The sequence below is a fragment of the Puma concolor genome, chromosome B4 (assembly GCF_028749965.1).
Source record: "Puma concolor isolate L17-30 chromosome B4, mPumCon1.1.hap2, whole genome shotgun sequence".
Taxonomy (NCBI): Eukaryota; Metazoa; Chordata; class Mammalia; order Carnivora; family Felidae; genus Puma; species Puma concolor.
Genome location: NC_141673.1, coordinates 33552622 through 33577239, shown reverse-complemented (window position 1 = coordinate 33577239; position 24618 = coordinate 33552622). Strand labels below are relative to the sequence as shown.

The 24618-nt window shown below is 33.1% G+C and overlaps 1 protein-coding gene across 3 annotated transcripts in view; it reads right to left on the bottom strand.

Moving 5' to 3' along the window:
- MGAT4C (MGAT4 family member C) overlaps positions 1 to 24618 on the bottom strand; it is a 754867-nt gene that overhangs the window by 316531 nt on the left and 413718 nt on the right. For all 3 annotated transcript variants that reach the window (XM_086712708.1, XM_086712707.1, XM_086712709.1), the window contains one exon: positions 20737 to 20797. The gene's annotated coding sequence lies outside the window, so the exon portion shown is untranslated. The remainder of the gene's footprint in view (positions 1 to 20736; positions 20798 to 24618) is intronic.

The following is a 24618-nucleotide window of genomic DNA, read 5'->3' as shown; positions in this document are numbered from 1 at the left end:
TGGGATTGAGCCCTGTGTCAGGATCTGCACTGTCAGCTATGGGATTTTTCTCTCTCCCTCTCTCCACCTCTCCCCTGCTCATGCTCTCCCTCTCTCAAAATAAATAAACATCTAACAAAAGAGACAGAGAGAGGACAAGCCCTTTAGATCACTGCCATCTTTCTTACTATTCCATATTGCCTTTAGATTCAGAGGAGTCTTTTCCTAAGCCATGTAATCATCTTGTTTCTGGTTATAAAAAATCCTAAGGTCAGAAGTTTCATATCTCTTATAATATGATTATGTTTTCATTATTTATTGTATATGATATTTCCAACTTTTAGAAAGCTGCACCTGACATGTGAAAATAGACCTGTAGATGAACATATAATCTTATCTAAAAGACAATTCTAAACATTTCTTTTTCTAGTTAGTATTTATTGAGGAAAAATAAAAGAGGAGAAAATAATGGTAAACAAGAAAGTATAGAAGTTGAACAGTTGAACAAAATATTAGTATTGCCTATCAATTTTTGCATGATGAATTGAGAAACAGTATGGATGGTCATGATAAAAGATTAATAGAAAGAAGTACATGGCCCAATATCAATATTATTAGGGACATTAAAGTCCTGAATTAACAGAGGTGGAACTTATTACTCTCTGTCTTTATGTTTCTATGGAAGTTTTCAGCTACAAAAGCTTTTATGTAGAGAGAATAGTGTTGTTATTGGACCACAATTTCAGTTTGCTTCAATAATGTGATGCAGGATCCAACCTGATGTAAGTCCAGATTAATGCAGATTCTTTTCTCTATAAACCCTTCACTTCCTTCTTTCTTCATGGGATGGGTTTATCCTTACACTGGCCTTCTTGAGTAGCAAACCACTGCAGGGGTCTACATGTTTTATTATCACTATCAAGTGAGGGCAAGAGTGTATATGTTCCTCCAACCATAAAAATAAGGGCAGGTACTCACTTTTATTAAAAATCCCTGAAAAAAATTATACATTTGTTTAAACCACCAGTTTTAAAGCCTTCAGGCAAGATTACTGATTCAGATGGCAGACACACATTATCTATCGGTACAGAGAATTGAATAAGAATTCAGATTTTAGAGTCAGACCATTCCAGACCAAATTATGACTCTGTCTCTTAGTAGCTCTGTGACCGTGTGCAAGATACTTTACATCATATTTCAATGCCCTCATCTGTATAAGGATAGTAGTAACTACCCCAAAGATTGTATTATGCAAACTTTATGTCCCTAATATAAAATATATAAAATTCCTAATAGCGTATCTAGCCATCGAATCTTGATTTGTTATGTTTATTCATGTTAATTTGCATACATGAAGAGATAAATACCAATTATGCTAATACATCTATAGGTATGTGTATATATATATATATATATATATATATAGTCATGGTATATATGTGTATATAGTGTACACAAATATATGACACATCTATATGTGCATATAGTCATGATTTTCTAGATTGTAGATGATTTGACTTTTTATTGGTTAAATAAATGCTCTTTTTTATAAAACATATTTTGTTTTAGTTTCTTCTATTCAAGTAAAAGGAATTGATTCTAAGATAATCATAATTAAAGGATGTGAAAGATTTAAAAAGTAAAGTAGTTATAGATACTATTTATGAATATCAGAGTTGTGAATATATTTGAAAAAATATACTTTTTATTTCAAGTTTTCTGATACCTATTTTAAAATTCCAATTGTTTATTTAATTTTAACAATGTTATTTCTAGCTACGGTGGCTGAAGAATTATGTAAAATAACTGTAAAGAAATATATCTTATTGTCATATTGCTTTTTTCTTTTGCATCAGGGAATGGTAAAGCACATGACTGATAAGATAATATAACTTGCCTTTTTCTCTAAAGTTTCTTGAATTCAGGGAAAATTATCATACTCTTCTGTATTTTAATACGCTACTTGATTTTTCTTATTTTTTGTTAATCCAATTTTGTTTACTGGTTACTATGGTGGTTGTTATGGCATAAGTTTAGTATATTCCATCTTTATTTTCTAAAATAGATTAAAGAAATGGTGAAATGAAAAGAACCAATAACTTTTTAGGACTATAAAATTATTAGGATAATTTTCAATAGGCAAAAAGCAAAGAAAAAGAAGTATGTGAAACTATAATAATATACTTAATATAGTTTAAGAAACTCATAATATTGTTCTTATACATGATATGTTTTAAGTCATTACTCAAAGGAATTTCACAATGATGAAAAAAATAACTATGATAGTTTTAAAAAACACAATTGAATTTACAATATATTTTCTTTTCCTACGTTTACTTATTAAAATTATTCAAAAATAAATTTTTAGCTTCATGCTTTATGTTTTCTGACTGAAACATGTCCTAATAAACTTGTTAATACTTCCCACAATCCCTTTCATACCAATTTGATATATGAAATCAAAGACTACTGAGAGTGCTCAATCTTACTGATTAGCCTAAATGAGTCAACAGTTTTATGCCCAGTGTATATATTTCTATATGGAAAATAGAGAAATCAGTAGAAGACAAAATACCATATTTGAATGCAGACAGTGTTAACTTTCTTGTATAAACTTACTAATCAAGAAAAAACTGGTGAAAAGTATTGACTTCAATTAGTTTAATTCTTTAGTTGATTTATCACTGGAAACTATTTATTTCCTTTTAATTGAATACAGTAATTTAAATCAAGTATATTGTCACAAACTCAATGATCTCTTAACTAGCAAGATAAATTTCTATAGTTAAAAACAAAATACAGTTTTTTTCTTGTAAGGTTGGTTACGTACTACTCCTTGATTTCAGCTATCCATCTCACAAATTTCTGCAGGTTCTCATGGGTGCTAAAAGAATGGTTGATGCCTCTGTGTGATCCATCTACACAGAAAGTAAATACTTCTTATGTTGTATTAGGAGCCACAAGCATATTTAGTTTCATCATGATATGGTTTCTGAAATATATTTTCATACTCTTAACATTCCCCCACTCTTTTTGTGTGTCTTAGTTACTAATTATAACGTATTTTGCATTCATTTTATCTTATTATGTTTGATCTTGATATATTTCTTTATTTCCCTTTTCCTTGTAATCACTTTTAGCTGTACATTTTATTGCTAAACATGAAATTTAAACCCAGAAGTAATTAGATCATATTTCAAATATGCCACTTTATTAAGTGTGAATTCTAAAGGGAGGATTATATGAGCAACATAGTAATTGTACCATTTAGAATATTCTAATTTTATATTAGAAGGTAAAATGGTAAGACTATAAATACCTTGGTAACTAATCCATAAGGAAACAAAGGGCTTTTTTTTTTCTGCCTGTACAAAGCAAAATAGGAAAATAGTCAATAATTCTTTTCCAGAAACATTTGCTCTCCGCACCAGATTTATGTCTGGATGTTTACTTGCTTTGTATTATTCTCAAGAGATATGGCTTATTAGAGCCACTCAATGGAAGTCTTACAAATCTAATGACAATTGTTTGTTTCTCCCAAAGAACTACTTCCTGATGATTATTATTCAGCCCTGCAGTATTAAAATGATATCTTCAGTTCTAGATGAGAGTTTTTTAAAAATTATTCCAGCTATGTTGATACCTGTTATAGAATAAATGTCAAATTTTCTGACCTATAGTAGATGTTTGGATGCAGATCAATTGTTTTAATATAAATGTTGCCTACTTTACTGATGCTTCACACAAGAATGAATAACAATTTGAGCTACCAGATCAATACCATGCATGTTTATTTGTTGTAGGCAGACATTCAAACACAGACATTTATTTTGTTGATACTTTAAATTCGATTATCTCTAATATAATTTAGTTCATAGTAGCTGCTAATACTGGGGATTAAAAAAGGTTGTTTTCCCTCCCTGTAGCCATGTATTGGATCCCTTCCTTGCCTTTCCATGTGAAGTTCTCATTAATCATGACATTCTTCAGTGACACATATAACAAGTATTTATTTAGAAATTACTATAGCTTTGTGAAGAAATCCTTAACTAAATTCACAAATAAACCTACAGTGGAATACTGGCAAAAGTGTCCAATTCTAACCGTGCAATTAAAGAGGTTTGTAATTCAGCAGCACCTGGGTGGCTCAATCGATTGAGCATCTGACTTCAGCTTAGGTCATGATCCCCCAGTTTGTGGGTTCGAGCCCTGTGTTGGGCTCTGTGCTGAACACTTGCTCAGAGCCTGAAGTCTGCTTTGGATTCTGTGTCTCCTCTCTCTGCCCCTCCTCTGCTCTCACTGTGTCTCACTCTGTCTCTCAAAAATTAAAAAAAAAAATGTAAAAAAAAGTTTTTTTAAGATAAAAAGGCTTGTAATTTCAGCTGACTTTTACTTCTTTGTCTCTATGCATGGGCAAATCCAAGCCTCTTGAGTGCTCAGTTTATTTATCTGCAAAGTGGGCAAAGTGAAAGGACCTAAAGGAGGTACTGTATTCAAAGCAATAAAATTCATGCCCAACACAGGACTTCTGTGTAGTTCTTTAATTCTATTATCACCAAGGGGATTACATTCTTAATGTCAGTGGTGTGGTAAGCATCACATAGGCTCTGGCATTAGTAAGACCATCTTGACTCTGCTAAATTGGTTATGTGACTTTGAGCAAATTAGATTTCTAACATGAATCTCCTTGTTATTTATAAAGATGAGGACTATATTTTCGTCTATAGAATATTGTTGGAGGGTTAAATTAGATAAGCCATCTCTTTTCATAGTAACTAGCCAATAAGTTTTATTTCCTACCCAGCCACTTAGCTGAAGAAAAGAATCATAAAGATTTAAATCCATCAGACTTTGTAATAAAATAGTAAACTCTGTATTACAGAAATGGCAGATGAAATTACTTATAAATTACTTATTTATAAATAAACATAGGTCATATTTTATGTCACAGAAGAAAATTGTTTTTGTAGAACAATTTATCAAATCATTTATTTAAAAAATCATGAAAACCATTTGAACTTTTATGTCTCTGGAAGTGGGCAAATATTGTACCTGTTTTGATTCTGCAAACAACAACAAAATTCAACAGAATATGAAAATTGTGAAAGTTAACAATTAAAGTCAAAATATTTTAACTAACTCCAAAATATTTTAACTTACTCCCCCTTAAGCAACAATAATAAAAATTAGGTAATAAGGTAGTTAAAGAGAATTATTTAGACAAGTTATACTTTAATGTCAGGCAGCTTTGTTATATGATTTCCTCAAATATCAGAATACTTTTTAGTCAGCTCAGTCTCCCTTTCTTAATTTTTTTCTTAAAATAACTAGAACCATATCATTAAACTGATTATAATCAGTTACGTAAGTACAGAAGGATACAAACCTATAAGTACTAATGCAAAGAGACTGCAAAAATTTATTTCACCATGGCTTTCCTGCAATAAAGCATAATATTTCACTATCACTAGGATATATATTTCACTAGGATGCCCCATACTGTAGACTGCCCACAAAATGTTATCTCTACAGATGTGCAAGGATTGGAAGAAGTGTATCAGGTGAAGGAAAGGTTCTTTTTCAGCAAGTTCTCCATTTGTTACCTGCTTCAACTAGCTTGTTAAAATTAAAGATACTTTTGATTTTGTCATCTCTTAATTTAGGGCTCAGTGTTATGGTAGGGAGAAGTACGAAGGACTAAGGAAAATTACCACAAGACAATAATGTCTTTGGAAAGGTCCTGCAGGTGGGAATTGTGGCTAATGTTTGAAACTTTTCCTTAATTTCTATTACTTCCTACATCACGATCCATTTAATAGGGGCTGCCCGAAATAGGAAGGCCTTTCTGGATGGAAGGCTGTTTATATTTGTGCTACAGACTATTCTGGTAGGTTCCTCAACTTTCTTTTGAATTCTTGATCATCTTGGTAACTCATGTAGCTCTTTTGAAATTTAAAGACCAACAACATCTGCTGAAATTCCATAAGACACTCATGTTCATCACTTCAAGTAATGAATTTGGCATGAACAGTAAATGCCAAGATTCAGAAAAGTGACGTTGAATTTGGAGCCTTCATCATCAGAGAAGTCATGAAAGGTCTTGGCTTTCTCTGGAGATATTTTTGGAAATTTTTACTGAGAAAATTCTAGGTACAATTTAATGGTATAACAGTTTTGCTGTTATTTCTGTGGAACTTAGTAGAAAATGTATATATGAGTTTGTTGCACATTTACTATTTTATTTTATTTTTTATTTTGTTTCATTCGTTTTGAGAGAGAGTGAGAGAAAGCATGACAGGGGGAGTGGCAGAGAGAGAGGGAGACAGAGAAACTTAAGCAGGCTCTATGCTCGGTGTGGAGACTGACATAGGGGCTCAATCTTACATTGGTGAGATCATGACCTGAGCCAAAAACAAGAGTTGGACACTTAACAGACTGAGCCAACAGGCGCCGCAATTTACATTTATTTTAAATGAACAGTCACACCTGAATATTATAATACTCTAAATGATGCACCTTTAAATACATCACCAGATAAAAAAAAAAGCTACACAAGCCGTAAGAAAGCCTAAAAACAGTTATGTAATAACCTATTGCACACAGTGAATTATACATTTAGAAAGATCTATTTATTTGAAAGCCTTTTAAGTCAGTTTCTATTTAACCACACTGTGAAATATGGTCATGTAAGCCATTTGCTTAGCTGTTGTATTTTTTCTAAGACAGATTTCACATCTTCCATGCTGTTATTAGAAACTGTGTAGGATGAAATAGGAAATAAGCAAATAGTATTTATAAAAAATGCTTACATTTGTGCAGACGGAATACCACATATGAACGTATTTAAGTTTACCTTCAAATAAGGAAAAATAATCATTCATACTCAGAATTACTTTGAGGATTAAATGAGGTATTGTACATAGGAAGAATAACTGGCATATGAAAATGCTCAATAAAAACTAGCCTGATTTATCATTATTAATTTCATCCAATGGTACCTAAAACATGCTGATATTTAAAAATAAAATGTTTTAGGGGCTCCTGGGTGGCTCAGTTGCTTGAGTATCGAACTTCGGCTCAGGTCATGGTCTCATGGTTTGTGGGTTCAAGCCCTGAGTCGGGCTCTGTGCCAAAAGCTCTGAGCCTGGAACCTGCTTCAGATTCTGTGTCTCCCTCTCTCTCTGCCCTCCCCCCCCCCTCTCTCTCTCTCTCTCTCTTTCTCTCAAAAATAAAAACATTAAAATTTTTTTAAAATAATAAAATGTTAAATGTTTTGTTGCTTTTAATACTGGCCATATTGTATTTATCTGTATGGCATTCTCCATGTTTATCACTATGACTACACATATGTGTGTATGTCTGTATATATATACATTATTCTTGGTATGTTCTCTTGTTTTTGTGGAGGACAGCCTTTAGTAGACTCCTGAGAAATCACGCGTGAAAACTAATGCTTTGACACTTTGAATGACTAATGAGGTATTTAATCTATCTCCACATTTCATAGATACTTTGGACACAGAATTCTGGACTGGAAATTATTTCTTTCCAGAGAATTTTCACCAATCACATTTAGTTACATTTAAATGTTTTTTTTTTTTCTTTATTTATTCTTGAGAGAGAGAGAGGGTGTAAGCAGAGGAGGAGCATAGAGAGAGGGAGACACAGAATCTGAAACAGGTTCCAGGCTCTGAGCTGTCAGCACAGAGCCTGATGTGGGGCTCGAACTCACAAACCACGAGATCATGACCTGAGCCGAAGTCAGACGTTCAACCGACTGAGCCACCCAGGTGCCCCTAGTTAAAATTTTTAACACAGAACAAATTAATCTTTGGTGTCATGCAGGATCTTCATATTTGTACATCTGAGTCTCCTTGATCTTATTCATCAACTTGTTCTATTCTTTCCTTCAAGAAACATTTACCAACTAAACTTCTATAGATATCTTTTCCTTTAAAGACTGTAGTTCATGAAAGCATCTGAATTTGGGAGAAAACAAGTGCCACTCAAAAATCTGAATCCATTCTGATTTTCTGGTGTTTTGCATCTAATCTGTTTATTGTCATGACCCAGCTCTGAAAGTCTGAAGAAACTTCCATATTCCTGAAATTTTAATACAAGAGTCCCTTACTCTTATTTTCATCCACTGTGTGAGGTACTTAGTGGCACTTGCAATCTGGAAAGTTTTTCAGTTTTTGAAATTTGTATTAAATTATTTTATTGATGATTTCCCATCTATTTTATTTCTCTCTCTCTCTCTCTCTCTCTCTCTCTCTCTCTGTGTCTCTCTTTTGAAATTCTATACTTCAGATGTTGGGACCCCTAGATGAATACACTGATTTGCTTATTTTTCTTTCCTATTTTTCATCTCTTTGTCTTTTTGTTTACTTCCCAGGAATTCTTGTTTACGTTACAACCTAGGTTGCAATCCCCCATGCCAAGCAATATCAGCGTGAGGCAAAGGGAAAAATCAGTAATATTGGTCTTGTCTTTCTTTTAAAAAAAGATTATTTTGCTCATTTTAGGATTATGCATTAATTTTTATTTTTAAAAATATTTTATTAAAATAATTTTGGAATTACTGAGGTTATTGGTGTACCCTTAAATTTTGTACTCGAAGAGAGTGCCTCATCTGATTTGTCTTTGTCTCAGCCTTGGTTTGTGTGCCCTGATGTGTGGCCTTTCTCAAAGCTAAATTAACCTGGTGTTGGTTGAATCTTTGTGTGTTTCAGATGTTTGGTTTTTAATCGAAGCCAAGAACACTATGACTAGTATAGTAGAATTGGAATTACAGAAATCAAACTTTTGAAAACATGGAAACAAAAATTGGAGGAAATGAAGATAATAAACAAAATAAAATATCAAAATAAATGAACAAAACTTCTGATTTAACATGCTTAGAGATATATGAAGATATTGATTGCCACCAAGACTTGGATGCTATTTTTAAAACATGAAATAATCCAGAGAACTAACAGTTCTTTGTTTTCAACCAATCTCTATTTTTTTTTTTTTTTTTGCCTCCACCTTAGCCCATCATTTATCCTCCAAGCCAGAGGTATCTTGTACTGCAAATAACTAAGACTTTGGGGAATTGTGCAGTGCGATGTCAATTATATCATTTCTTGTCTTTTCCCACTGACAACTTAGGTTTATTTTTCTCATGTGTTTGTTGTTTACTGCTAGTCCAGAGACTTAGCTTGCAAAATGTTGTCGCATTGTTCTCAACCCCCAATCTCCCCTAACTTGAAAGTTTGTGTCATGAAAGGAAAACAAAATAGACTTTAGTGTCATTTTAGTAGAGTTCAAGCATGGAGAGAAAGCAAAAAAGTGGTCAGTCTCCCACCTTTGTCTGAAATTTGATTTCTTAAATGGTCATTGTGTTTATTGGGTACTATAACTTTTATTAACACAAAAATAGAATGAGTCCAAATTTCTGCAATAAGAATAAAAATGTGCAAAATATGTTAATTTTTTTAGCAGAGGGCTTTAAGTATCTTTTATATACCAGGTGCTATATGCTTTATTGAGCATACAATCTTTCAGGGAAAATAACATAACAATGGGCACTGTCTATAATCTAAAATGTGTTATATTGGAAAAAATCCCAAGTATATTTAGGTACAAACAGGAGGAAGTTTGTTCAGGGAAGTCTACCAGAAAAGATAACTTCTAAGCTCAGTCATTAAGACTAATTAGTAAAGAATGACAGAAAATGGAGAGGAACAAGCTAAATGTAACAGTAATGCATGTAAAATTCTAGGGTAAGAGAACACAGCCATAGGGGAAGCCTCAAATAATTCATTCAGCACATTTACAGAATACATGAAGACAAGAAGGAAAGAGAATTGTCAAGATACTTCCTCAAAACGTTAAGCCACTTACGCTTAACATTATTGAGTTAGCAGTGTATTTATGGAATTAGAACACTGACATACTGATATACAGAAGTATAAACAAAATTTAAGTGGATAAATTTACTACTTGACCTGCTAAGCCCTGTTTGATTTTCAGTTTTATTTGGGAGCGAACAATATTTATAATATATACACTGTAAATGAAAGAAGTTCATGAATACAACTCATGAAGCAAACGTGACAAATGACAAAGGAAATTCTATTTTACTTTCTATGGAAGTGATCCTAAGATACATTACAAAGTTAGAAAAAAAAAAAAAAACCCTGAGAGCATGAGTTGATTCTTGACATTCCATTAAGGTACTAAGGATAGAGTCTTGGCAAAGTTTCTTTAACAGATTGATTATGACCTTTATTCCAGTGAGCATCTCCCATTATCATGAAAAATACAGTCAACAGAAGAAATTAGCAGCAAATAGAATTTTCAAAAATATCTTGGTGTTCGTGAAGTTGAAAATCATATTCACACTCAGGTACTAAGTATTTTATGTCTGCTACTTATTGTTAGAGAAAAAAATGACTAAAAGCACATGTTTCTAAAGAGCTTAACTATACCTTAATTGCCACATTCCTAATACACTGCTAAAAAGGGCATTTCAACCTAATTATTTTCTGCCAAGAAACTGTCCATGGCATGTCTTTGTCTCTGCATTCATGATTGATTAACCCTTCACTGGATCATTAAAACAAGTAATATAGTAATATAATAGACATTTAAAAATATTTACTTTAAAAATAATTAAAGGGCATCGGAGTCATACCTTAAGGTACTCAAGATAAGTATAATCCCATTGGGAGTACGTATGCCAGAAGAGAAACGTGGACTAAACAGTTATTTTTCTTTCCATGTATATAATGATAGAAATAAGATTATTCTCTCCAAAGAATATTTTGGCATTTATTTTAGCATGGATGGTATTTACTCAGATAATTCTCTTCTCACCTTTCCATTATACAGGTAAACACACTCCTTTACTCTTGAGAATATTTTATTCATAGGGCATTGACACTCAAATTGAAACCACAGTCATTTTTCCCCAAGCTATAAGGAAACACAAAGATATATTTTTACCATTATAAATTATAATCATTTTTATAGCTGGGAAAAAATGATGGATAAAGACTGATGATGGATAAAGGAACTTGGTTAAGAATATTATGACATTGATTTTTTCATGTTCCTATCATCATTAGATTTTTGATGACTTTTTAAAAATTTTTTTAATGTTTATTTATTTATTTATTTATTTATTTTTTATTTTTTTTTTTAATTTTTTTTTTCAACGTTTATTTATTTTTGGGACAGAGAGAGACAGAGCATGAACGGGGGAGGGGCAGAGAGAGAGGGAGACACAGAATCGGAAACAGGCTCCAGGCTCTGAGCCATCAGCCCGACGCAGGGCTCGAACTCAGGGACCGCGAGATCGTGACCTGGCTGAAGTCGGACGCTTAACCGACTGCGCCACCCAGGCTCCCCTATTTATTTTTAAGAAAGAGAGAGAGAGAGCACAAGTGGTGCAGGGACAGAGAAAAAGGGGGACAGAAGTTTGAAAGCAGGCTCCACATGCTGACAGCAGAAAGCCAGATGCAGGGCTCAAACTCAGTAACTGCGGGATCATGACCTGAGATGAAGTCAGATGTTTAACTGACTGAGCCACCCAGGTGCCCCTTGATAACTTTATTTTTTGCTTAAAGTTTTGGATATCTCCACAAGGACCTTATTCCAGAGTATCAGTAATTTGTAGAACAAAGAACATGGATATACTAGACCTTAGCAGTCTAGAATGTTTTGATTTTTTTAGTGCTTTTTTTAAATGTTTATTTATTTTGAGGGGGGAGAACAAGGGGGGAATGGGCATAGAGAGAGAGGGAGACACAATCTGAAGCAGGCTCCAGGCTCAGAGCTGTAGCACAGAGCCTCACGTGGGACTTGAACTCACCAGCCGTGAGACCTGACTTGAGCCAAAGTCGGACCTCAATCTACTGAGCCATCCAGGCGCCCTATAGGCCACAAATCACAGATCACAAATATTTGTGACTTGGGACCAGTTTTTAGCTTCTCACAGTATTAATCTCTCCATGTGTAAAGTGGAACATAGACCACTAACGTCTTTATTAACTTCAAATTACTATACTGAGGTTTTAATTATCTACCCAGATCTTAAAGTCTCTCATTTAAAAATATGTGCATATAATGATTTAATTTTCATCTTGTAAGTTTTCAAATGCCTTTTCACATAAAATAAATGTGTGAACAGTATTATATATTCAATTAGTATGGGTGAGTATTAAAAATTATAGATAGGGGCGCCTGGGTAGCTCAGTCGGTTAAGCGTCCGACTTCAGCTCAGGTCATGATCTCACAGTTCATCAGTTCAAGCCCCGCATCGGGCTCTGTGCTGACAGCTCAGAGCCTGGAGCCTGCTTCAGATTCTGTGTCTCCCTCTCTCTCTGCCCCTCCCCTGCTCATGCGCTGTCTCCCTCTGTCTCAAAAATAAATAAACATTAAAAAGAAATTTTCAAAAAAAAATTATTGATTTACACATTGGGGAACATTTTAATAAAGATATTAATTTATATTTAATATTTATTATAAAAATTTGTCAGTTAATGCCATGATATGTAATATTTACTATTTTAATAGGTTAAAAAAATTATAGGCAAAGTATATATTAAGACCAAGAGTATTACCAAACATCAAGAATATTATTTCACAATAATTAAAGGGATCAATCCATCAAGAAGACATAACAAACCTAATTATATATGCACTTAGGAGAAGAATTTAGAAGTACATGAGACAAAAATTGACAGACTTGAAGAAATAAATTTCAAATCCACACTTTATATGGGGGATTTTAGTACTGCTGTGGTAATTGAGAGCAAAAAGACAAAAAAAAAAAAAATCAATGAACAAAATTATCAAACTATCTGAAATCTTTAAAGCACTACTCTCCAAGTTTTAAGATATATTGCTTTTAGATGTACATAGAACATTCATTATACTGTAGGCTACAGGATAACTCTCAGGAAATTTCAAACAATGAAATAATGTACAGTATACCATTTTGCCTCAAGGCTATTTATTAAAAATTGATTTTAAAAAGATAGAAAATATCCAAATAATGAGAAACTACACATTACATTTGTAAATAATCCATGTTTCAAAGAAGAAACCACAAAATAATTTAGATACCATTTCAGAATGTATGGTAATGTGAATGCCAAAACTTAAGAAACACAGTTTGAATGGTGCATAGAAGAAAGCTGGTCATTTAAAATTACTCTATTATTAAAGAAGTGAGGTATAAAAATAATGACCTAATTTTCTATGGTAGAAGTTGGAAAACAAAAATAAATTTAAAATTCAAAAAGAGTAGAAGAAAGGAAAATTATTACTGGGAACAGCTATCAATAAATTTGAAAATGAAGAAAAATATTTTGTAGATCAACAAAATCAAAACTGTTTTCTTTGAAAAGATTAATAAAACTGATATACATAGCCAGCTTTAGGTCAAAGAAGACAAATTCAAAATACCATTACTAGAAATGAACTATAATATTACAGATCCATCCCTCAGCAAAATTTCATGATAGTACTTTATGAATAGTTTTATGTAAATAGATACAGTAATTTAGAAACAGTAGACTAATTTTCTTTTCTTTTCTTTTTTAATGTTTTATTTTTTTTTGAGACAGAGAGAGACAGCGCATGAGTGGGGTTGGGGCAGAGAGAGAGGGAGACACAGAATCTGAAGCAGGCTCCAGGCTCTGAGCTGTCAGCACAGAGCCCGACGCGGGGCTCAAACTCATAAACCGTGAGATCATGACCTGAGCCGAAGTCAGTCACTCAACCAACTGAGCCACCCAGGCGTCCCTAGACTAATTTTCTAAAAGACAGAAATGGCCATAACTGAAATAGGGCAATAAAGAAAATCTGAACGGGATGCCTGGGTGGGTCAGTAGGTTGAGCAACTGACTTAGCCTCAGGTCATGATCTCACAGTTCCTGAGTTCAAGCCCCGCATCAGGCTCTGTGCTGACAGCTCAGAGCCTGAAGCCTGCTTTGGATTCTGTGTCTCCCTCTCTCTCTGTCCCTTCCCTGCTCTCTCTCTCTCTCTCTCAAAAATAAATAAATGTTAAAAACATTAAAAAAAAAAGAAAATCTGAACATCCCTTTATCCATTTAGAAAATTATTATATTTCTAGTTCAAAACTTTCCCACAAAGAAAATTCCAGGCTATATAAAGAGCTAATAAAACAGCTCTTTAAGTAGCTATTCCAGTGAATCCTATCAATTATTTGAAGAAGAAATAATATATGAACTTAGAAAATAGAGGAAAAAGCACTCCCAAACTCATTTTATGTCTTTATTACCAAATAATAGAAAGACCTAAATGGAAAGAAAAATACAGCATAATATTTCTCATAACCATAAACACAAAAATCTTTAACATAATATTAGCAAAGCAAGTCAAGTTATGTATATGGAAGATGCTGCATGATGACCAATTAGAATATACTCCAGCAATGCAAGTTTACTTTGGAATTCAGAAATTAACCAATGCAATTTGACATATATAAAGTGTAGAGAAGAGAAATAAGGTCATCTCAAAAGATGCAGAAAAATATTTGAAATCTAGCACTCATTTATGATAAAAACTCTTAAAAGCCTAGGAATAGAGTAGAATTTGCTTAATCCCATTAAGAGAATACATGAAAACTAAAATACTTAGGAGAGAAACACTGAATGTGTATCTCCTAACATTGACAATGGCAGAATCAGTTCTTACCTTCTCTATTCAACATTGCAATGGAAGTTCCAGCTAATGAAATTGGACAAGAGGAATGAAAATGTAAACGTTGGCATGAAAATTTTAATGTCAGACAATATGTATACACACACACACGTATATATGTATATATATCAGGCCATATGTATATCAGACAGTATGAAAGCCTATGGAATAAATACAAAAGTACATGGAGTAAAAAGTGCACTTAGCCAGCCCACCGGATAAAAGGTTGGTATAAAAATTGATTGTATTTCTATACATTAAAATGGAAAATGAAAAATTTTAAATGTTAACATTAATAGTAGCATCGATAAATATTTAATAGGAATAAATCCAACAAAATATGTGTGGGATCTCTATTATGAAAACTACAAATTGCCTCAGAGAGAAGTCCTAAATAAAAAGAGCTATGCTATCTTCGTGCATGAGAAGACTCAATATTTTTAGGATGTTAATTCTTCCTGATTGGTTAGCTTTAATACAAATTCAATCAAAATATCATAAGAATATTAGCTGATTCTAAGATGAAATGGAAAAGGATCTAGAATAGTCAAAATCATCTTGAATACATTTGGTAGAGTTACACTAACGTATTTAAAAACTTGCTCTTAATCTTCAATAATAATAGACAAATAATAGACAAATATATCAATAGCATACTTTAATAATTTAATAATACACAAACAGATGAATAGAAGGGTAAAAATCTCACACAAACACTTTCAATTAATTTTGAGCAAGGTCTGAGCTAAAAATGATTCTTGATCCCTGATTTCTTCAATCACAAAAATTAATTTAGCTGGCTCATAGAATTAAATGTAAGGCTAGAAGCAAAAAGATTCTAGATGTAAATATAGGAAAATGACTTTGAAATCTTGTAATATGCCACGATTCTTAAACAGTACATAAAATACAAAACAACAACAGTGTGCATTTACTTTTCCAGTAAAGGCTTTCAGACAATGATAGTCGATATGTAGTTGTAGGCAATGTGGAGTCACAGAAAGAGCATGACTGTAGAAATAGGGGTAACCTGGTTAAATTAGTTTGGTAAAGACTACGTTAAACAACAACTGAACAGTTGGTGTAAGAATTCTTTGTACTTTTAATACACTAATGTGCTTTTCCATTCTCTAAAAAAAGGCATTTGGTATAATTTTGGTATAATATTGGCATTTGGTATAATTTCAAAGAAATTATTACCTGTTGTCCAAAAGAAAATAATCACAAAATTTCTGTTTACATGCTTCATTGTCTATAGTATCAAGAATTTGTTTCAGGAAGTTAATAGTTACAGGTATCTTGGATTTTTTGTTCATCAAAGTCTAATTAAATACGCAACCTCTACTTTTTTGCATTTTACAAGTCATTATCCTTATGAGTTTTTCCTTAAGTGTCTCTCAGAGATAAGCCCTCTGTTACTGATATTTTATTTCAGGCTTCCTGCTTTATTAGTTTATTGAGCATTTGTCAAAGTCATTGGCAGTTTCTATATATTTTGATAATGATTCCTCCTCTGATTTATTTATGTATTTATTCATTTATTTGTTTGTTTTTAATTTTTTTAAATGTTTATTCATTTTTTGAAAGAGGGAGACAGAGCGTGAGTGGGGGAGGGGCAGAGATAGAGGGAAACCCAGAATCTAAAGCAGGCTCCAGGCTCTGAGTTGTCAATACAAAGCGTGACATGGGGCTTGAACTCATGAACCATGAGATCATGACCTGACCCGAAGTCAGACACCTTACCAACTGAGCTACCCAGGCACCCCATCCTCTAATTTATTTTGTAAAGTGAAGCCATATTAAGTAGAGTACATACACCTACATATATGCATACCATACACACATATGTGGAGGTGCATGTGTATGTATGTGTATAGCACATTCAAAAGGAAAATTCTGTAGTACCTAGTACCAGATTTTTCGGTATGGACTGTCTTTCAAAATAACCACATTCTTATTTTCTATGCTTCTAAAGAACAAGAGGTTGGACATACTCAGAGGCCATAGCTACATGTCAACAGATCCTAAATTCTTTAAATTAGTGCTAAATCTTCCATAATCTTGTTCTAATCTACTTTCAAATAAAACTTCCATTCATAGGAGCTACCAAACATAACCCATCCACCTGTATTTAGGATGATAAGCGATAAGCAAGTAATTCTTACTAATGTCTTCTTCATACTTTTCCTTATGCCATTCCCTGTGCAAAGAATTCCTCAGCTTTCTTTACAGCTTGTGTCAGCTCAGCAATGTGCTGTTGCTTTGTCTCAGCTGAAAACAAACTCTAGTTCTGCTAGATACTATTAACATTTCGACTTCTGCTTTATAGTTAAAGCTCTATTATAGTTTTAAAAGTATATATTGAATTTTCTTACTATCTATTGAATTCATAAAATGAGAATTAACAGTTTATAGTAGTAAATTTCCTATAGTCTTTTCACAGTTTCATACATACACACACACACACACACACACACACACACACACACACACTCTCATCTCTCAATAAATGCTTGTAAAATAAACTGATGTTTTTATTTATTTATTTTAAATGTTTATTCATTTTAAGAGAGAGAGAGAAAGCATGCGTGAGCAGGGTAGTGGCAGAGAGAGAGGGACAGAGAGAATCCCAAGCAGGCTCCCTGCTGTCAGTGCAGAACCTCACGCAGGGGAGCCCACAAACTGAGAAATCAGGGCCTGAACTGAAATCAAGAGTCTGACGCTTAACTGACTGAGCCACCCAGGTGCCCCAAATAGATGTTTTTAATAATCATAGATTTTTTTTGTTTTTCTTTAAACTATTTAAAGAGACATCCACAGAATATTTCACATCTTGTCTTAGACAAGACTAGTTACATATGCCGTGGGAGTTAGGACTTAATAAAATTTGGTAGGCTTTATTTGCATAGCAAAACTACTGAAGCGTGAAACTTGTGGACTTCTCTATTTGTGTACAATGTGTATTTGTAATTATTTTGTTAAATAAACTGGTGAGTATATGATGGCTGGTACTATGTATTTAATATATACATTACGTTTCTTATATTCCTATTTATGGAATTATTTGGTTTTCATTATCTACTGTCACTCACTCACAAATTTTACAGACTATTATATTCCAGGCACTATGCTGGGCACTAAATATTGTGCTTAAGTTTTGTAAGCGGCACAAGTAAATAATTCTTTCTCCTCACTCTATATTCATTTTTATTTTTTTATAAAATATAAATAAAATGCTTAAAATTATGGTAAATGCTATGAAGTCAAAACAGTCCGTAAGAAGCTAGACTGGATACTTAAAAAAGAACTTGTCAAAAAATGACACTTAAGCTAGTTAAGCAGAGTCTGAAAGGTGGGGAGGTATTCATGGAAAGAACAGAGGAAACTGTGATACAGAGAACTATTTAAAAATACCATTATAATCTGAGTAACAAAATACTTGTTAAATCCAATGAATGCCTCTAACAAAACAGTTCTTTCTTTGAATTACTCTAAAAATAATATGAATTTAGACTGTGTTTTTAAATAGTTTTCCTTAAAAAAGAAAGAAAATACCTCCTAGTAAGATGTAAAGATATTGAAAATTCAAAATTTAGACATTTTTTTTCATTCTCAATACAAAAAAAAATTAATAGAAAGAAGAGAGCAGAAATATGCTTAATTATATGTACTTTGCATACAGTATACTGGTATTTTTTTCTAGTTTTGTGAACTGTTTTTCTTTCTTCTTTCCCCCAACCCCCAGAGTTAACAGAACATGTCAAAATCCTAAAATAACGTTATTAAATATATTTATTTCATACTCCTATTTATTAGGAGGCCTTATAAGGGTTTAAGGTCACTGTAATTTAGACTGGGAAATGTGATGAATATCTTATTAAATACTGTAAATTATGCATAAATGATCAAATAGGTTCCCACAGTAATGGCCTACTTATGCTTTAATTCATTAATAAGAAAATTCTGGTTTATGTTAAATGTTCCACATTTTTACAACTAGGACAAATATCAAAAGACTTATACCATATAAATGCAGTATAAAGTCACCATTTTTATCCAGTTGAAAGAGTTTTCTTTTTGCTACTTCTTGAAATGATCATCCATTTTGGATGGCAATAGGGAGTTTAAGAAACAATGTTAAATTTAAAAAAATAGAGAAAACACATCAGTTTATATAGTTAATTTACCCACTGTTAAGACTGCTGTCACGCATGCTAAAAACACTTTAAGAAGATTTCAGTGATTGCTTTCATTTAACTACCTCTTTGCCATTTATCGGCTTAATTTTACACAAAATGGAGCACTCTTAAAACTCAAGGGAAAATACTAGGCTTTAGTTTTACATACCACATAATGGAAATAACAAATGAAAAAAAAAGTTTTTTTTCATCTGCTAAATATCCCACATCTAAAAAGATAGATCAGTACTAAAGTCTCTGAGCACAATTTTAATGCATAAAAATAAGCATCTTTTTTCATGTCCTTTTCAGATTTGAACTAGTATCTGCCTCATTTTCCAAGGTATGCCATTTTCTCTCAAAATATATAGGATAATAAAGTGGAATTTTCACAGCCGAACTATATTGTAAATGAGAAAAATCTTTATTTTCCAAAGCTTTGTCTTTGGTGAGACCAGTTTCGAATCACCTCTACTTTTTTTTCCAGTAAAATTAATGCAGTTAAGTACATATCCCTTTGTTTAAATAAATAAAGAAGCCATGGAAATGTATTCATCAAGAGCTAGGCCATTATCGGGAAACATATTTGAACTACTTAATCATCAGAATAAATGACTATGCTAACAGCAGAAGGGTTGATTAATTTTTTGTTACAAACACTTGCATATTAATAGATAGTTAAATTTTTGTCAGTCCCTTTGCTGTTGAAACGTTCCGAGAGATCATCTAACATATGTTCAAATTACCAGCTTTCTAATAGATAAAAATTCAGTAGCAAGAAGCTATATGAATCAAGAATGCACCATCCCACAGCATAGGTCTGATGACCCCTGAATGTGACCTGCTCCCAGAGGAAAGCAATTTAATGCTCCATTGCACACTGAACAGTATGTATGAATCACAAAACCTCCAGATAAATTAGTGACAGCTACATCTGAATAGGATTCCCTCTAAGTCGCTTATCTGCAGCCAGGCAAGCTTGTTTCACCCTCACTTTCAAAGATAAAAGCCTCATGGCATGTGGCCTTGGCAGATTCTCACAAAGCAAACAGCCCCCATCGTCCATTATTGGAGGAAAAAAATGTCCTTATTATTTCAGGTACTGGGTACTATGACAGCAAATGGGATAAAGTGAAAACTATCTGCAGTGAGAAATTCATCAATCAATACCGGGCCTTATGTCTTCTCTAACTTTCATAAGCTCAGTGCCTCTTGCTCCTTCACTTTTATTTTTGACAGTTCTGTTACCCCAGAGTTGCAACCATGGCAAAGTTCAAGAATGGAACAACAGGTTATTAAAGACAACTTATCAGAGGCCAAACAGGGAGAAGAGATGCCAACAATTAGCAAGCAGCTGAAAGACAGATCTGTGACAGAACAAGAAGAAAGGCACAGCAAAGCCTTTACCTTTAGCTAACTATGGATTCCATTGAAAAAAAAAGAAAAACAGAAAAACTGAGATGCTAAATATATGTTGTAATTACTTAGGGATATTGATCGTAGAAAAGATAAAAAATAATTATGCTCAAAATAACATGAAAATATGTATTTGTAAGAGATCATATTTACATTTCTTATCAACCAGAGATAAATTGGGATATCAAAACTATATAAAAGTATATGCTTTAAACTGAACATGAATGAATAGCACAAATGTAGCTTCTTCTTCAAAGTAAAGTATTTACTACTAAAATTCCTTTAAACTGAATAATAAAACAGACATATGAGTTTCCACTTTCTGCACTTCTTATAGCCTACAATTACACTTAATCGTCTTCCATTACATATCTTAATGAAAGCCATGCCATATCATGGGATCAGTTATACAGCATAGAATTCAATAGCACAAATAAACAGTACTCACGTTTCAGGTTCTGTTGGTAGTCTTTCTCAGGCAAAATCAGGGTTGTGTTTTCTGGATGAGTCTGTGTTAAACCAAAATGACCAAAAAAAAAGAAATCTCAGTTTCCCATGGCACTGCCACTTAGAATGCATACAAATAACCCCCCAGTTAGTCAAGGAGAAAAAAATTGCATTAGAGAGTACTGATTTGTAAATTTGGTCTTTTCAAATGTAGATAATGTTTACCCCTCCACCTCCCCCCATATCTTTGCAAAATTTCTGCCCAATGAACTCATTAGTGTAGAAACTCAACTATGGCCATGGTCAGTGAATGAATTTCAGGCCTAGGATTAACCTCCAATAAGCATGCACAATAGTTGGACATCTGAATTTGAGAGACATAAGAACGATGCTGAAAAGGAAAAATAAAAGCAACAACAACAACAACAAAAAAACATAGTTTAGAGAATGAACAGTATGATAGATCTAGCTAAATTAATGGCTGTTCTATGTATGAGGTGGTTAATAGGATCCCAAATGTATAAAAATGAAAGCAAACATACCTTGAAAACATTATCAATACCATATCCAATGACACTTTGAAGAATATAAATATAGCTACTAAATTTACCTTCTTTGAAATTACACAAGTTTAATTAAATTGGATATATGTCCTTTGCAGCAATAACAATTTAAGCAACATTAAACATCATTTAAAATATGCAAGAACTTCAGTTAGGCAATAAAATTATTATTTCTGTTCTGTCTAGCTACTGTGTTTATATTGAGCTATTTATTTACAATGTACTTTAATGTTATCAGTAATTTCTTAGAAGCTTCAGTAAATGGAGAACTAAGATGTTCAATTAAAACATTAAACTTAACTTGTGAAGCACCACATTATAATAATGTTTGTTTCTTTGTGAATTAGAAAAAAAAGTATGGAAAAGTAATTAGAACAATTAGTTTAAATATTTAAAAATCCCAATGTCATGTGTGCATTGTTCGACACTTTATTTAAATAATATAAACACAAAGTCACGTAATAGTCCTTAATCACTACATGTCAAGAGTGTTTTACTGTCTCTTGGAGTGTTCTATTTTCTGGTTCAACAAATAGATCTTGACTAAGATGGCCTTCTAATTCCTCTCAGCTTGACTAAATTTTAGAAAGGTTTCTTTCCCTCACTCTAGGCCCTTGACTTCTCTTTTCTTAGACCACTTTAAACTTGTAATTGTAAATTATTTTTTCTGTCCCTTTGAGGTACAAATCTTCTCCCAAACTCTTGCCAGTTTCTGATCCAGATTTTTTTCTCTAGGACTTTGGGAGCTATCCCTTTGGGATGTAAACATTAAGAAATATAGTGCCTCTATCTCAGAGTCTCTATTTGAGGGTAGGAGCTTTACCTCAATAAGCACTATTAACAAACAGATAGCCTAATCACATCAATCAACTTCCCCCATAACATCTTCTAGTATTTTTTTCCTCTAGCTCATCTCAGCTCTTAAAAATCTCCCATCTTGTATTTTATACAAGTAAGTTCAATACCCCTCCTTCACCTTTGCACTAGTCTTGAATAAAGTATCCCTTGACATCGTCTGGTACAAATTTTCTTTCACAATCTCAAGTGGCTTTATGTGCTGAGACACTAAGTAATTCAGCTGTGGAGAAGATAGACATTGTACTTGCCTTCATAGCACCTACAATCTAGTGCGAGACTGAGACATGCAAACTGACACGTAAAATAGGATGTGATCAATACCATGACTGCAAGAAGTGAATGGGGCACCTAACAAAAGTGGAGCAAATGATGAAAAGAACTCTTTGAATCTATCACTTCACAGGTGATGAGGTATCCAGGCAAATTTGAACAGGAACAATGCTCCAGGAAAAGGGCCCGGCATGTCTGAAAGCCCAGAGTCAAAATAGGCAGTCCATTCAAAGAAAAGTAAGAACTGGGGTGCCTGGGTGACTCAGTTGGTTAAGAGTCTGACTTTCGTTCAGGTCATGATCTCATGGTTCGTGGGTTCGATCCCCATGTTGTGTTTTGCGCTGACAGTGTAGAGCCTGTTTGGGATTCTGTATCACCTCTTCTCTCTGCCCCTCCCCCACTCGTGCTCTCTCTCAGAGTGAAAAAATAAACTTTAAAAAATTTAAAAAAATAAAAAGAAAAGGAAAGTAAGAACAGAATGGCTAGATTGTTTACTGTGATGTAGGGGAGTAGCAGGAAATGAGTCTGAGATGTAACAAGAAGAAGACAGAAAAAGACACTTACGGAGTCATACAATTGTTTTTCTTTTAATCAACACATTAAGGGAGGCAATATAATTTAAGGTTTAATGTCAAGGCCTCTAGTATCAGAACCAGGCTTTGAAATCTAACTATCTCTCCCCAGTTGTATATTAGGCAAATAGTCTAACCTCTTTTAATCTCAGCGTCTCCATTTCATAAAGGGGGAGAATAAAAATACCTCATGAGATTTTGTCAGGATTAAAAGGGAAATCCCACGTAAAACAGTCAGTACAAGTCTTGGAACATAGAAAATGATCAATGATGATGACAACAATGATAGAAAGCAGTCTATGATGATATTGATCATGAACCATGCACTGGATACCAGGCCATAAGGGTCATAGTCAAGAGTTTGAATAAAAGAGAAAGTACTGAAGCATTTCAAACTGGGAGAAATATTATCAAGTTTACATTTTTGAAACAGCATTCTGATTACAATTAAAAGAATGTTTTGAAAGTTATGAAGTGAATGTTATAATCCAAGCCTGTAGAATGGATAGTAGTAGCTAAAACTGTGAGTAAATATTTGTAGGTATATTAATTAAATGTTAATGTGTGCAGTGATAGGTTTTTAATAGAATGTCCTAATAATAGGGAAATATACATGTGTTTATTAACTGTTGTCTGGTTATAATTATCAAGAACACAGCCTTTCACTCATGGAAGTATCCTGTGTTGGGTGATAAACTACATAGTGAATGTCTTTGTGAGCATGAATTAGTATATTCTGTAAGGGGAGCTTTGTTTAATCAAGCAAATCAATTGAATGGATGTCATCTTCAATATATAATACATCAGTAATCATAAGATAAACAAATATTCTTTATTTTTGTCATATTTATTTGTCAGACAGTGCTTTATGCTATTACATATATTACCTCATTTAGTCCTAACAATCCTATGGTTGATATTGTTGTTCCCACATGAGAAAATTAGAGCATGTAGAAGTAATTCACTCAATTTGCATAGCATATGGAAGAGCATAGGTTCAAACCAGACAGTCTGGATCCAGAGTCTGTGCTCTGAAGCCCTATGTGAAAAGTGGTATTATAGAGTAGTTTTTAGAGTATCTGAAGCTCAGAGAGGGTACTATAAGCTAAGAGGATACTAAAGAATCAAACAAAGAACGCTGGGGCATTGGGAGAAGAAACTATTTCACCAAGGTAGAAAACACAAAAAGGATAAAATAAAAGCAGTTTTAAAAAGGAAAAGATATTTCAGGTAGATTTTAAAGAATGAATAGGACATCTGTCTCCTTGAAAACCAAACATAATCTACTTTAAAGAAGAATTTGTAATGGCAATATGTTTTCCCTTCCCAAATAGATCTGATCATTCCATCTTTTAAATGTCCTTGCATTTACCAAACATATATAAAAATGTTTATCATCCAAATTAAATCTGTAATCAACAACATTCTGACAGATTTTTATTATACTTAAATGAAAATCTAAAATTCAAACTCCTTGACATTGCCTCTCTGATTATATTATTTCCTATGGTGTGTGTGCGCACACACACACACACAAACACACTCACATATATAACACATACCAATATCCAAGATAGTCTTGCCACAATAATTTTCTCTTTCTCAAAAACACCAGGCATC